Raw genomic sequence first — 10,926 nt, forward strand, 5'->3', positions numbered from 1 at the left:
GAAGAAGGAAGGGCATAGTCACTGAAATGTGGAATTATAAATGCTTTATTGAGTACAGAGCGCATCCTGTCCGATGATGTTCCCTGGTCTCGGGGACAGAGGCCAGGGAAGTCACATGAGGTGACCTGCATGGGGGATATTTAAAGGGTCTCTAGGGTGGTTGAGCTAATATGACTTGGTGAAATCTCACTGGCTGGCAGACGGTCGCTCTTTTTCCAGTGGACTCCTGGGAAGTTTCTTTTGGCGCTCATGAGTATGGGTGGCTCCAGCCAAAGTTCCTGGGTCTGGGTTTCTCATGTGACTGTCCCCCATTGCTGACCACCTTAGAGTGGGTGTTAATGATCTCTAGAATTCTGATCAGAAGCTAGCATCTTGAGAGACTAACTCTCCCAGGGACTTGGCCAATGAGTTCAAAGGGTCTATAAGAAGGCCCAGGCCTCTCTGATCACTGGTTCCTCAGCACTTGTCCTAAGCCTGAAACAAGCTAGACCCGCCTTAAGTACCTGCTGACAACCATGCTTCTGCATAGCAGCCTCAACATTGAGACTCTGGATTAAAAACATAGAAAACAGGTGTGTATGTTCTGACCCCAGTAAATTGCCATAAGAAACAAACAAACAAGCAAACACCACCCCAAATTAGCTCACTTCCTTGTCACTTGGATACCGAATAAAAAAATGAGATTCTCCAGCATGCTCCGATCTGGATCGCGACCTACCAGGCAAGATGCCAAGCTGTTGTAGACAGACTTTGTGTCCCAGAGCCCCTGACAGTTTGGTCCTGATCCAGGGTCTGAATTTTCAGTATGTAAGACTGGTGACGTCAGTAAGCTGCTTTTTGGGAGGTAAGCAGCCCTTACAGAGTGACTCCGGCCACCTGCCTCGCCATGACACATGTCTCTGTGTGTTGCCGGGTGATGACACCACCCTCTCCTCTCTGCTCCTCACTCGACCTGCCCCTTCTGTGGGGGACGAGTGTTTGTGGCTCTGGTGGAATTGTTGGGCTCTCGCTGAGCACACAGTCAGGGTGGTCCGGGTGGTTATCTCCCAGGACTTACTGGAGGAGGGGCCAGGCCTTGAGGCCAGAGCAGCCAGGCTAGCTGTTTCCAGTGGTGAAGAGACCCAGCTGCTCTAAGCAGAGCTGCCAGAGGACATTCCTGCCAGCTTCAAGGCCTGGCCGCAGAGAGCCTTGTGGCCCAGCTGCTTCTGTGACTTTCCTGGCATTTGGCTGTTTAAGTCTACTTTGGATTGGGGTGGTGGTGCAGGGGGCTGTCAAATTGTTTTTGTGCCTAAACTTGCATGAGCTGGTTTCTGACCAGCTACCGAAGCCTGACTTACACAAGATTGGTTTGCTAGACACGCTGTCAGTTTGTTCCCCAGTAGCTCACAGATCTGTGTATTGGCCGTGTTGGAACCAAGAAACTGAACTGGCGATTAGAAGGGGAGCAGGTGCCGGTGAGAAGGGACCTGGGTGCCCCCACCTGTGTCTTCTAATAACCGTGGCGTTCATGCCCGGGAGACAGAGCCAACAAAGTCTCACCTTCCACTTTTGCAGTGTGCGACCTTCCCAGAACACACGTCTTAGTCTAACAGCATCCTTCTTCACTTAGACACAGTTTAAAAACATTATTAAAGACTCAGCTATGCTGAGGCATATGTGACATATAAAATGGTAAGATAGTTAAAGCATGCGTCGTGGTTTAAGCCACACAGACATTGTGGAAGGGTTCCCCCCTCAGGTCAGTTAACCACCATCTCACGTGTTTTATCTTTTTTCATGTGGATGCAGTATGGTGCTACCAACTATAACCACGGTGATGGATACCACAGATCCTCAGGCCTCGCTCACTTCCTAGCTGAACGTTTGCATCCTTTGCCCAGCCTTTCCCTAGTCCACTCGCCCGGGTCTGCGGACGCTGCTCTTCTGCTCTCTTTCTCTCAGTGTGACTTTTACTTTGCAGAACCCACACGTGAGTGAGATCACGCACTGTGTCTCTCTCTCCATCTTGTTTCACTTAGCACAATGCCCCCAAGCTTCTGTGCCAATCTGGCTGGGATTTGGGTCAACAGAAACCTCCAGTGACCAGCCTGGACCAACAATCTGTCCCACGGGACAAGATGTCAGGGGCAGGGCAGGCCAAAGCTGAATGCAGTCTGGCTGTGCATGTATCAAATCAGTCAAAGCCAGGCGTTCTCAGGTCACAGCCAAGCCCTTTCTGGGTGTATTTATATTCCCAGTCCATGGGGAAGAGGAGAGAAAAGGGGGTGATAGATAGCCAACACTTTGTGAGAATTCACTTACATAATCTCTGTTAATCCTCCTAAGCAGCCTGTGAGGGAGGGGATGCTGTCTGAGTTTCTTGGGCTGCGGAACAGCATACCCGGCCTGGGGGGCTCAGGATAACAGCTTTACTAGCACACAGTTCTGGACGCCAGAAATCTCAGATTAAGGTGTGGTGGGGCCCCTCCCTCCGAAGGCTATCTAGAGGGCCCTTCTTGCTCTCTGGAGCTCCTTGGTTTATAGACTTGTCATTGTCACTCCAATCTCCACCTCCCTCTCCCCTGAGGGTCTCTGTCTTTTCTCCTCTTGTAAGAGGGTCACTGGATTTAAGGCCCACCTTAAACCTGTACCTTAATTTACCTATCAATTACATCTGCAAAGACCATTTCCATATAATGCCACATCGTCATGCCTGTTTTGGGACACAGCTAACCCCCCACAAGGACCATCCTTTTACAGGTGAGGGAGCCAAAGGTAAGCCCCTCTCAGGTTGTCCTTTGTGGGAGATGGAGAGCCAGGGTCCAAGGCCGCTCCCATCAGAGTTGGAGACAGGGCCCCTCCTGCTGGCCAGGCGGCTCTGGAGCACCATGCGGTCCCCTCTGCACCTGCAGCCCACATGTAAACATTTCTCCATGGGCCACTCAAGTACGCCTTGCCGCGTTCTGCTCTAAGGAAGGTGCCGACCGGACGTGTCTGTGCGGGTCGCCGAGAGCGTCCCCGACTGAGTACCACTGCGCAGCCCGCTGGAGGCCAAGGTGAGGGGGCCGCAGCCTCTTCCAGGGACTTAACCACGCCGAGGTGGAGATGAAATTCAAAATTAAAGGAAAAGAAAACATCTCAGGAACAGAGATCTCACCTTCAGAGGAGTAAGGCCACACGTGGTCACCTTGGAACATAAAATTGAAAACCGGCCATTTCAGCTTTGGGACTGCCCATGCCTTTCTCCTCTGTTGAGGTGCTTGTCGGTCATCAGACGGTCATGTCTCAGCCTTCATGCTCTTGTCACACGTGGGCCAGCAAAACGGAGCTTCCTGCAGGACAAGCTCTCTGTGGGGCATGGGATCCCACAAAGGGAGCTCGTGGCTCCCCCACTGAGGAGCTCGTCGTTGAGGCCAGAGAAACCCCCTTCAGAGCCTGTCACCTGGGTCTTCTTGCCCTGCCCACGAATGCAGGACCCCCAGCCCTCATCGGACCACCTGTCACAGGGTCTGCACAGTAGCAGTCTGGGGTCTGTCACGGTAGCCCACTGGTGACTTCCTTTCTGACTCTTTTCTCTTCTGGCAGGGTCTGTTGGCCAAATGTCACCTGGGTCCCCAGGCCAGAAGCCACTTCCTGCCAGGCACAGATACCCTCCGCTGTGTCTGGGTCAGCTCCCTCCGATCGGCCACCTGGCCTCCTGGCCCACTGGGCTCTGTGCAGCACAGCTGCATGGGGGTTAGTGTAGGGCAGGTGTCCACGTGTGTCTGTACCGCCGCTGTTAATCCAAGCACTAAACCTGCACTGATCATGTGTCTGAGTGACCCCCTTTCCCCCGGGACCCTAGGGTTTAGGCGTCAGTACTTAGAGCCCAGAGGTCACTCCTGCGCTAGACTGTCATCTGGGCAGCATCCCTTCTGGGGTGCCTGCATTCAGCGTTTCTTCTCTCTGTCTGGTCGTCCTCTGTTGCTCAGAGATCCACAGATGTCCCTAGTCTGACCGTGGGCCCTTCCTTCCCAAAAGCTTAGTGGCCTCCTCCTTTCGGGAGTCTGAATGGCAGGCCCTCTGGGTGGGTGCGTCTGCCTGGCCCCTCCACCAGCGCTTCCTGAGCACCCTGCTGCCCTCCCCATCCCTGGCCTGCCTGGCCCTTCCCTCCCTCTGCCTGTGAGCCCCATTGGGCCCCCCACCCCAGCCCCCTGGCTGTGATCACTGGGAGTGAGAGGGAACGGCTGTTGGGCATTGGCTTTCCGGGTTGGTGTCCACATCCAGTTGATTGATGTCCCTGGTTTACAACCCTGCGAGCGTCTGGAGACAGAGGGGCTGAGCCCAGTTCTCCAGAAGTCCCTTGACTGCTCTCCAAGGTGAGCAGCTCCAGGACCAAGCCAGAGGCGAGCAGGACACAGGGTGGCCTTCAGTCAGAATGGTAGCAATTCCAGGGCTCGTGCTCTGCCCCTGTTTGCTGAAGGACAGACTCCTCCAGCTCCCGTATGCAAAACAGAAGGGAAGACACATCTGTTGTCCCCCATCCCCCAGCGGGGGACACAGTGACAGCTAGCCTATTTCAGACTGCACCCACTTCTCAAGGCAGGAGGAGGGGGTGTAGTCCCTGACCCGGCGACACGGCATGGCTTTTAGAGAAAATAATATCTTGTTTTTCCCTTTTCTAAAACAGTAACAACAAAAAGCTTTTAAAAGGTTATAAAAAGTTAACATGGTGGTGTTCAGTAGGTCACTGTAGGGTTCCTGGTCCCCGTCTCACCAGCCGTAGCGTTTCCTGCGCAGGGACCGACTCTGACCCTTGCCATCCGATACTGTACCAGTTTATGCCTCTCATTCTTCCATTCTGGAAGAAAAGCGTGGAGTCTGTTGCAATTCTGGGGCCTCACTGGCCAGGACAGGCTGTTACAGAGACGCAGGCTGCGATTTATAAATAACTGCTGCATCCACGGAGGCTGTGTAAACAACTGAAGTTGAATTGCGCTTAAGGAGCCATGGGTCTTGCTGTTACAGTGAATCATGTATACCGTGGACCTGCGAAAGAAACACCTTTCATGAAGGCTATCGCCAAGACACACTGTCGAAACAGAATGCCTCTCTAAAGCAATTAGAGACGGGCTGATGAAGACCCGTGGAGCTGGCGTTCTTCGTTGTGGGTGCCGGGGGCCCTCTAGTGGCTTCGAAGGGGGAAGGCGTTGGTCTCGTCGCCGGTGCAGGAAACACAGACGTTCTCTCAAGATGGCTGTGCTTCCTGGGTGACCGTACTCCCCTGAGTGGAGCGGAGCCGTTTGGGGACAGAACAGAAAAATGGCAAAAGACAAATGTTTCAGGCAGCAAAACAAAGAGACCCCCCCCTCCCGAAAAACCTGAGGTGCTGGGGAAACAGAAACCAGAGCTCCCTCTTCTGACTTACGACTGGGTATGTTTCAGTCTTCTGAACAGTTTTCAGTTCTAGGTCTCATCTTTCTGTCATGTGGAGTCATTTTAATACTTTTAAGCAGCTTGTAAATCTGGATCTGGGCCGCTGTTTGCTTACCTGGACCGGAGTCAAGGACTCTGTGTCTCGGGGCCTGGGGGAGGGTGCCCAGAACACAGGAACCGAGTTAAATAAAACACTTAAGAAATATTTTTAAAATAAAAAATTAATACCAAATGCCATGATCAACAAAAATATTTTGGGTAAAGACAGGATCAAAAGTACTGACTTTTTTTTCTCCCCTCAGTCTCCAGTGTGGCTCAGCAAGGCACCGATTTCTCTCTGAACCCAAATGGGGTTTGTTAGGAAAACGGGGTGTCTGAGGGGTTACAGGCTCGACCTCGGCAGCTGACACAGATGCGTTTCAAACCGGATGCTGCGACGGGCCAGGGCCCTGACGCTTGGCAGGGTTCATCATCACCCTCATCGTGTGACCCCTGAAAGTGGAGCCTTGCCCCCTGGCTGGGTCTGACGCAGGAAGGCAGAAGAGATTCAGTGTGAGAGGGACTCAGGCCACTGTTGGTGGCTTTGAAGGTGGAAGAAGGGACCAGGAACCCAGGAGCAGGAATGTCCCCAAAGTGACAAACGGCGAGAAAGCAGTGCCTTTGGTCCCATAATGGCAAAGAACGGAATTTGTCTGCAACCCAGCTGGCTGAGGAAACAGACCCTCCCGAGAGCCTCCGGGAAGGACCTGCCTTCAACTTGCTGATGCTTGATTTTAATTAACCAGGTGAGACCCACGATGAACCAGGGACCCCCAGAACTGTGAAATAATACAGGTGGGTTGTTCTCAGCCACTGAGTTTGTGGTCATTTGCTGTGGTGGCTGCAGGAAATGGATAGTCCCCGAATGGCAGAGGCTGGGGCGGTGCTCAGAACCTGTCACCCACCCTCTGCTGACACAGGTGCCGGTAGTTAATCACGGGGCGATAACACAACATTAGTGAAGACAAGGGCATATGCCTGGGCACTTGTATCATCTACCACAAAGTGGAAACACACACACACACACACACACACACACACACACACGCGCGCGCACGCGCGCTTGCACACAAAGTGCGGAAGAGACATGACAGCATCCATCAGACATAGTCTTCATTTTGGGGAGACAAACCAGTTTGATTTATGATTCAAAATTTATCAGAGGACTGCAATGGATGGATCTGTGGTCCAAACCCCAGGGTGTGTCACGGGGGCTGTTTCAGTGGCAGGTAGAACATGGCTTGTCTCATGGACACAGTCCTACATATTGGCTCGACTGGACCAAATAGAGTCAGCCATGACGAACATGTGTAGTGACGCTAAATACTATCATGTTGATTTCTTCCTTTCTGTCGGGAGATGACGAGGTGAGGGACATCTATAGAAAAAGAGTCAAATGAAGGTGATGTCATCATAGACATAAGAGCAAAAAGTTATTACACCTGGAAGGTAGGTGGCACCAGACTCTCTCTTTGGGAAGGAACCACAGCTGATGTTTCCTGAACTCGGGCAGCTGGCTGTGTCTGGCACCTATCTCCTTTTCTTCTTGACCATTTTTTTTACAGAGACAGAGTGAGAGTCAGAGAGAGGGATAAATAGGGACAGACAGGAATGGAGAGAGATGAGAAGCATCAATCATTAGTTTTTCGTTGTGACAACTTAGTTGTTCATTGATTGCTTTCTCATATGTGTCTTGACCACGGGCCTTCAGCAGACCAAGTAACCCCTTGCTCAAGCCAGCGACCTTGGGTCCAAGCTGATGAGCTTTGCTCAAACCAGATGAGCCCGTGCTCAAGCTGGTGACCTCGGGGATCTCAAATCTGGGTCCTCCGCATCCCAGTCTGACGCTCTATCCACTGCGCCACCGCCTGGTCAGGCTTGACCTTTTTTTCCACTCTTCACGCTACTATCACCCTTAGTCAGCTCAGCCACTGCCATGGCATTAAAATTTATGTGCCACTTCTCAGTCTTTTTTGGAAAGGAGATTTTCCAAATGTTTATTCAATCTATATATTATTCTTTATTCAATATTTATCCAACCTGGCAGCTTAAAACAACATAGTTATTTGCCCACAGTTGCGGAGGCTGGCAGTCTGAAGCCGGGTGCTCCGGGCTCATGGTCCCTCTGAAGGCTCTGGGGTGGGTTTTTCTCCTGCCTCCTCAGGCTTCTGCTGATTCCAGGTGTTCCTGGGCTCAAAGCGATGTCCCGCCAAACTTGACGCCCATCCTCACGTGGCTGTTTCGCTCTGTCTCTGTGTCCTTTGCTCTATCATATAAGACCCCAGTTATATTTGATGTAAGGCCCAACCTAACCCAGTGTGATCTCATCTTCAACTATGTCTCCAATGCCCTGGCTTCCGAATAAGACCCCTGGCTGAGGTTCTGGGTGGATACACATATTTTGGAGGATATCAGCCCGCCACAAATACCATACACAGCTTTGCCTGGTCTCGGACTTTTTTGCTGTAGCCCACATAGGCAGGATAGATTACCACAGACCCCTCCTGCCACCTGCCAGTCAGTGGGGAAATAACCAGACGGGGAAACTGGCACATTGGGGCTGTCTCCCTGAGACCCACTGCTCCCTCCCACGGCTTAGTAACCATGCTGTTTGGGCTCACATAGACCCAGACCCAGCTTGAGTTGTGGGCAGTCATTAGTGATTGGTTCAGGGATCAGTGAGAATCTCTCTAAACCGCTCAAGGCCACACTTCGTCTGGCCACAGTGGTTTAGGAGGGTTTGTGATCTAAGCGCGTGGGGTGAGAACGAGGCTCTGATGGTTGGAGAAGATGCTCTTAACCCTTGGGCTGTAAGCAAGGAGGCAGGTATCTCTGGTACTGTGGGCGGACATCTTTCGGGCCAGAGAAGACCAGACCTGGGATCCAAGCTGATCCTTTGGGAGTCCGAGTGGAGGGACCGGGAAAACACTGTGTCACCATTGAGGTTGGACTCCTAGAGTCCACCCCACCTGAAGCCATATCCAGCCTCGGGCTTTTCTTTTATGCAAGCCAAGAAGTTCCCTTTATTAAGCCATGTTGATGGGGTCTTTTAAATTGCAATAATAAGCATCCTAGCAGAGATACTGCACACCAAATTTGGGGGAATATTCTGGATGCATCTACTTTAGCAATTAGGGTATGAATCATTCTTATTTGAACTTGAACACAATCCTCTATTAAAGACTTGTTATTAGGTAATTCTAGAACAAGAATACCACTGTTGAAAATTATACATCACCACTAATATAAGGTTACAGCAAACCTGTGTTACAAGGGTTACAAACAGTTTGCAACAGGCAAAACTGATTCAAGTCAGGAAACATAAAGACACGTTATAGTTACAATAAGAAATGAAGCAATTGAAGTATTCACTGTAAAACAAAACCATGGATTGACATCAATGTGTTCTTCCTGACAGTTCGGGCATTCCAGATATTTGCGTTTATGCCTGAACATCTTGCTTTTATAGGAAAAAGGGCTGCATTTTTAGATCAGGTAAAGGTCCTAAAGCCAGGACCTTGTGGTTGTAAAGATCTCACGTTGAGGGCTGGTGACCTCCCTAAAATGTGTCTAATCTGCATGTCCTTTGCCTACAACTCCCCCATTTCCCGGAGGATAAATTCTGACCCATCACCCTCGTGTATCAGGACAGTCCCCCACTGTCTTCAACCCGTCCCGCTGCCAAACTCTCCCCAGAACTCTGCAGGGCCCATGTGACTGAATTTCTCCTTCTTCTCAGAGCCCCTGGGGATTGCCTGGCTGCCTAGGAAGGGTGTGTTGTTGGACCAGAGCTTCTGTTCTTATCACACTGGACTTTGTCCCATCCCGTGCTGTTCTAACAGGCCAGTGTGCAGAAAGCCCTGCCCCTTTGGACGGGAAGGGCTGCGTGCTGGGTGGAGCTCCACCCCATCCCCACTCCCGATCTGGTCGCCCTAGACCATTGCGTGCCCGCCAGGCGAGTCCAAGTGGCTGTAAGAGGAAAGGCTTTCTAAATGCTCCTCTCTGCCTGTTTCCTGTTTATTACATGAGTTTGGCAGAGAGAACCCTGCCCAATGTGAATATGTTCTAGTCATTCGATGAGCGGCCGTTGCTTTTTCTCTTGGTATCCCCACGTCTTAAGATGTTTTTCTTCTTGTGAAATGCTAAGAGAAATAAAGCCTTCCATTTGTTCTAGAATACAGCTGTGAAAAGCTAAATGACCAGTAGCCTGTGCCCTTAGAGATCTGAAATCATAGCCATGGATCACTCAGGCTTGCTCAGCTCCGTGACCCTGCGCCCTGCCTCTCAGGGCTCCCAGGCCGCGAGGCCCTTTTCCAGAGGGTTTTCCCGCCACCATAACAATGAAAGAACACGAATATCAGTCCATGTGAATCATATAAATCGAATTGGTGAACCCAATTAGCAGTTGAAAATTTAATTAAGATAATTAGGACCTCAGAGTCACCATTCTGAAATAATTAGCTTAATGTATTTTTGTCTGTTTTCCCCTTTTCCAATAGTTGCTGAAACTGGTCGATTATAACGGCTGAGGAGGAAGATGTGGTAGCAGATTTAACCTGGTACTTGTGTATTTGACATTTCCTTATTACCTCCAAATATTGGCTCAACAACAAAACCTTTTTATTTATTTTTTCTAGTAGTTTTCAGTTTTTTTTTTTTTTTTAAATTTTTCGATCTTAAGCTTTGTATTCTGACACCTAGGCCTCGTTTTATCTTAGAACTGGGGACATGATAAGAATATGCAACATGTCTCTAAATTTTAACAGTGGTGTTTGTCAGCTCTGGAAGCAGCAACATCTGGCTCTAGGGAACCTACTAATTTCAAAAACATAAACGTACAGATCTAGAACAAACAGACGACAGGGCAAGCATGTCATTACAGGTTGTGCTATAAATAGCCAGGTTTCCTTTCCTGAGGGAAACGGAGACTAACCCTAAGCGACAGTCCCCCAGACCCTTCTGGAGTGTTCCGCACAAAGGGAAGCAGCAGCGCTACCCGGGACAACATCTGCAATGGAAGGAGGGTCCCCCCTGCACCCTCTAGCCCTTCATGCCCTGAGGCGTTCTGACGTCAGCATCCCCCTCCCTATGTCATTCACAGCGTCCCATGGTACAGAAGTCGTCACTGGGATGCGTCAAGGGTTTTGCTTTGTAGAGCAAGCTAAGTTGATGTGTTGGGTGATGAGAGGGCCCTGTGTGGCCACCCTTTCCCCCTCGATGGGCACATCTGTGCTTCGTCGGAGGAGAACAGTGGCTAGGAGAAGGAAGGAGAGAGCACTGTGCCCTTCCATGGCTGCCAATGGTCCCATGTCAGAAGCGGGCTTTCCTCCTGTGTTTCTAGGTATCGAAGCCCAACTCCGTCCCAGCACGGGTTAGAGAGCAGTGAGGCAAGTGGAGAAAGAGCTTCCTAAAGACTCCAGGGAGCTGTCGGGCATCCGCATTGCTGAGGTGACCACATCAGAGCCGTCTCACTTTCCTGAGGCACGTGAGCAG

At 50.8% G+C, this 10,926-nt stretch overlaps 1 long non-coding RNA gene across 1 annotated transcript; it reads left to right on the top strand.

The window, feature by feature from the left end:
- Nucleotides 1-6,041: 6,041 nt before the first annotated feature.
- Nucleotides 6,042-10,926, top strand: LOC136315552 (uncharacterized). Its single transcript, XR_010727524.1, has 3 exons — nucleotides 6,042-6,179; nucleotides 9,933-9,992; nucleotides 10,775-10,926. It is a non-coding gene; the product is annotated as an uncharacterized lncRNA (long non-coding RNA).

Source organism: Saccopteryx bilineata, chromosome 11 (genome assembly GCF_036850765.1).
Source record: "Saccopteryx bilineata isolate mSacBil1 chromosome 11, mSacBil1_pri_phased_curated, whole genome shotgun sequence".
NCBI lineage: Eukaryota > Metazoa > Chordata > Mammalia > Chiroptera > Emballonuridae > Saccopteryx > Saccopteryx bilineata.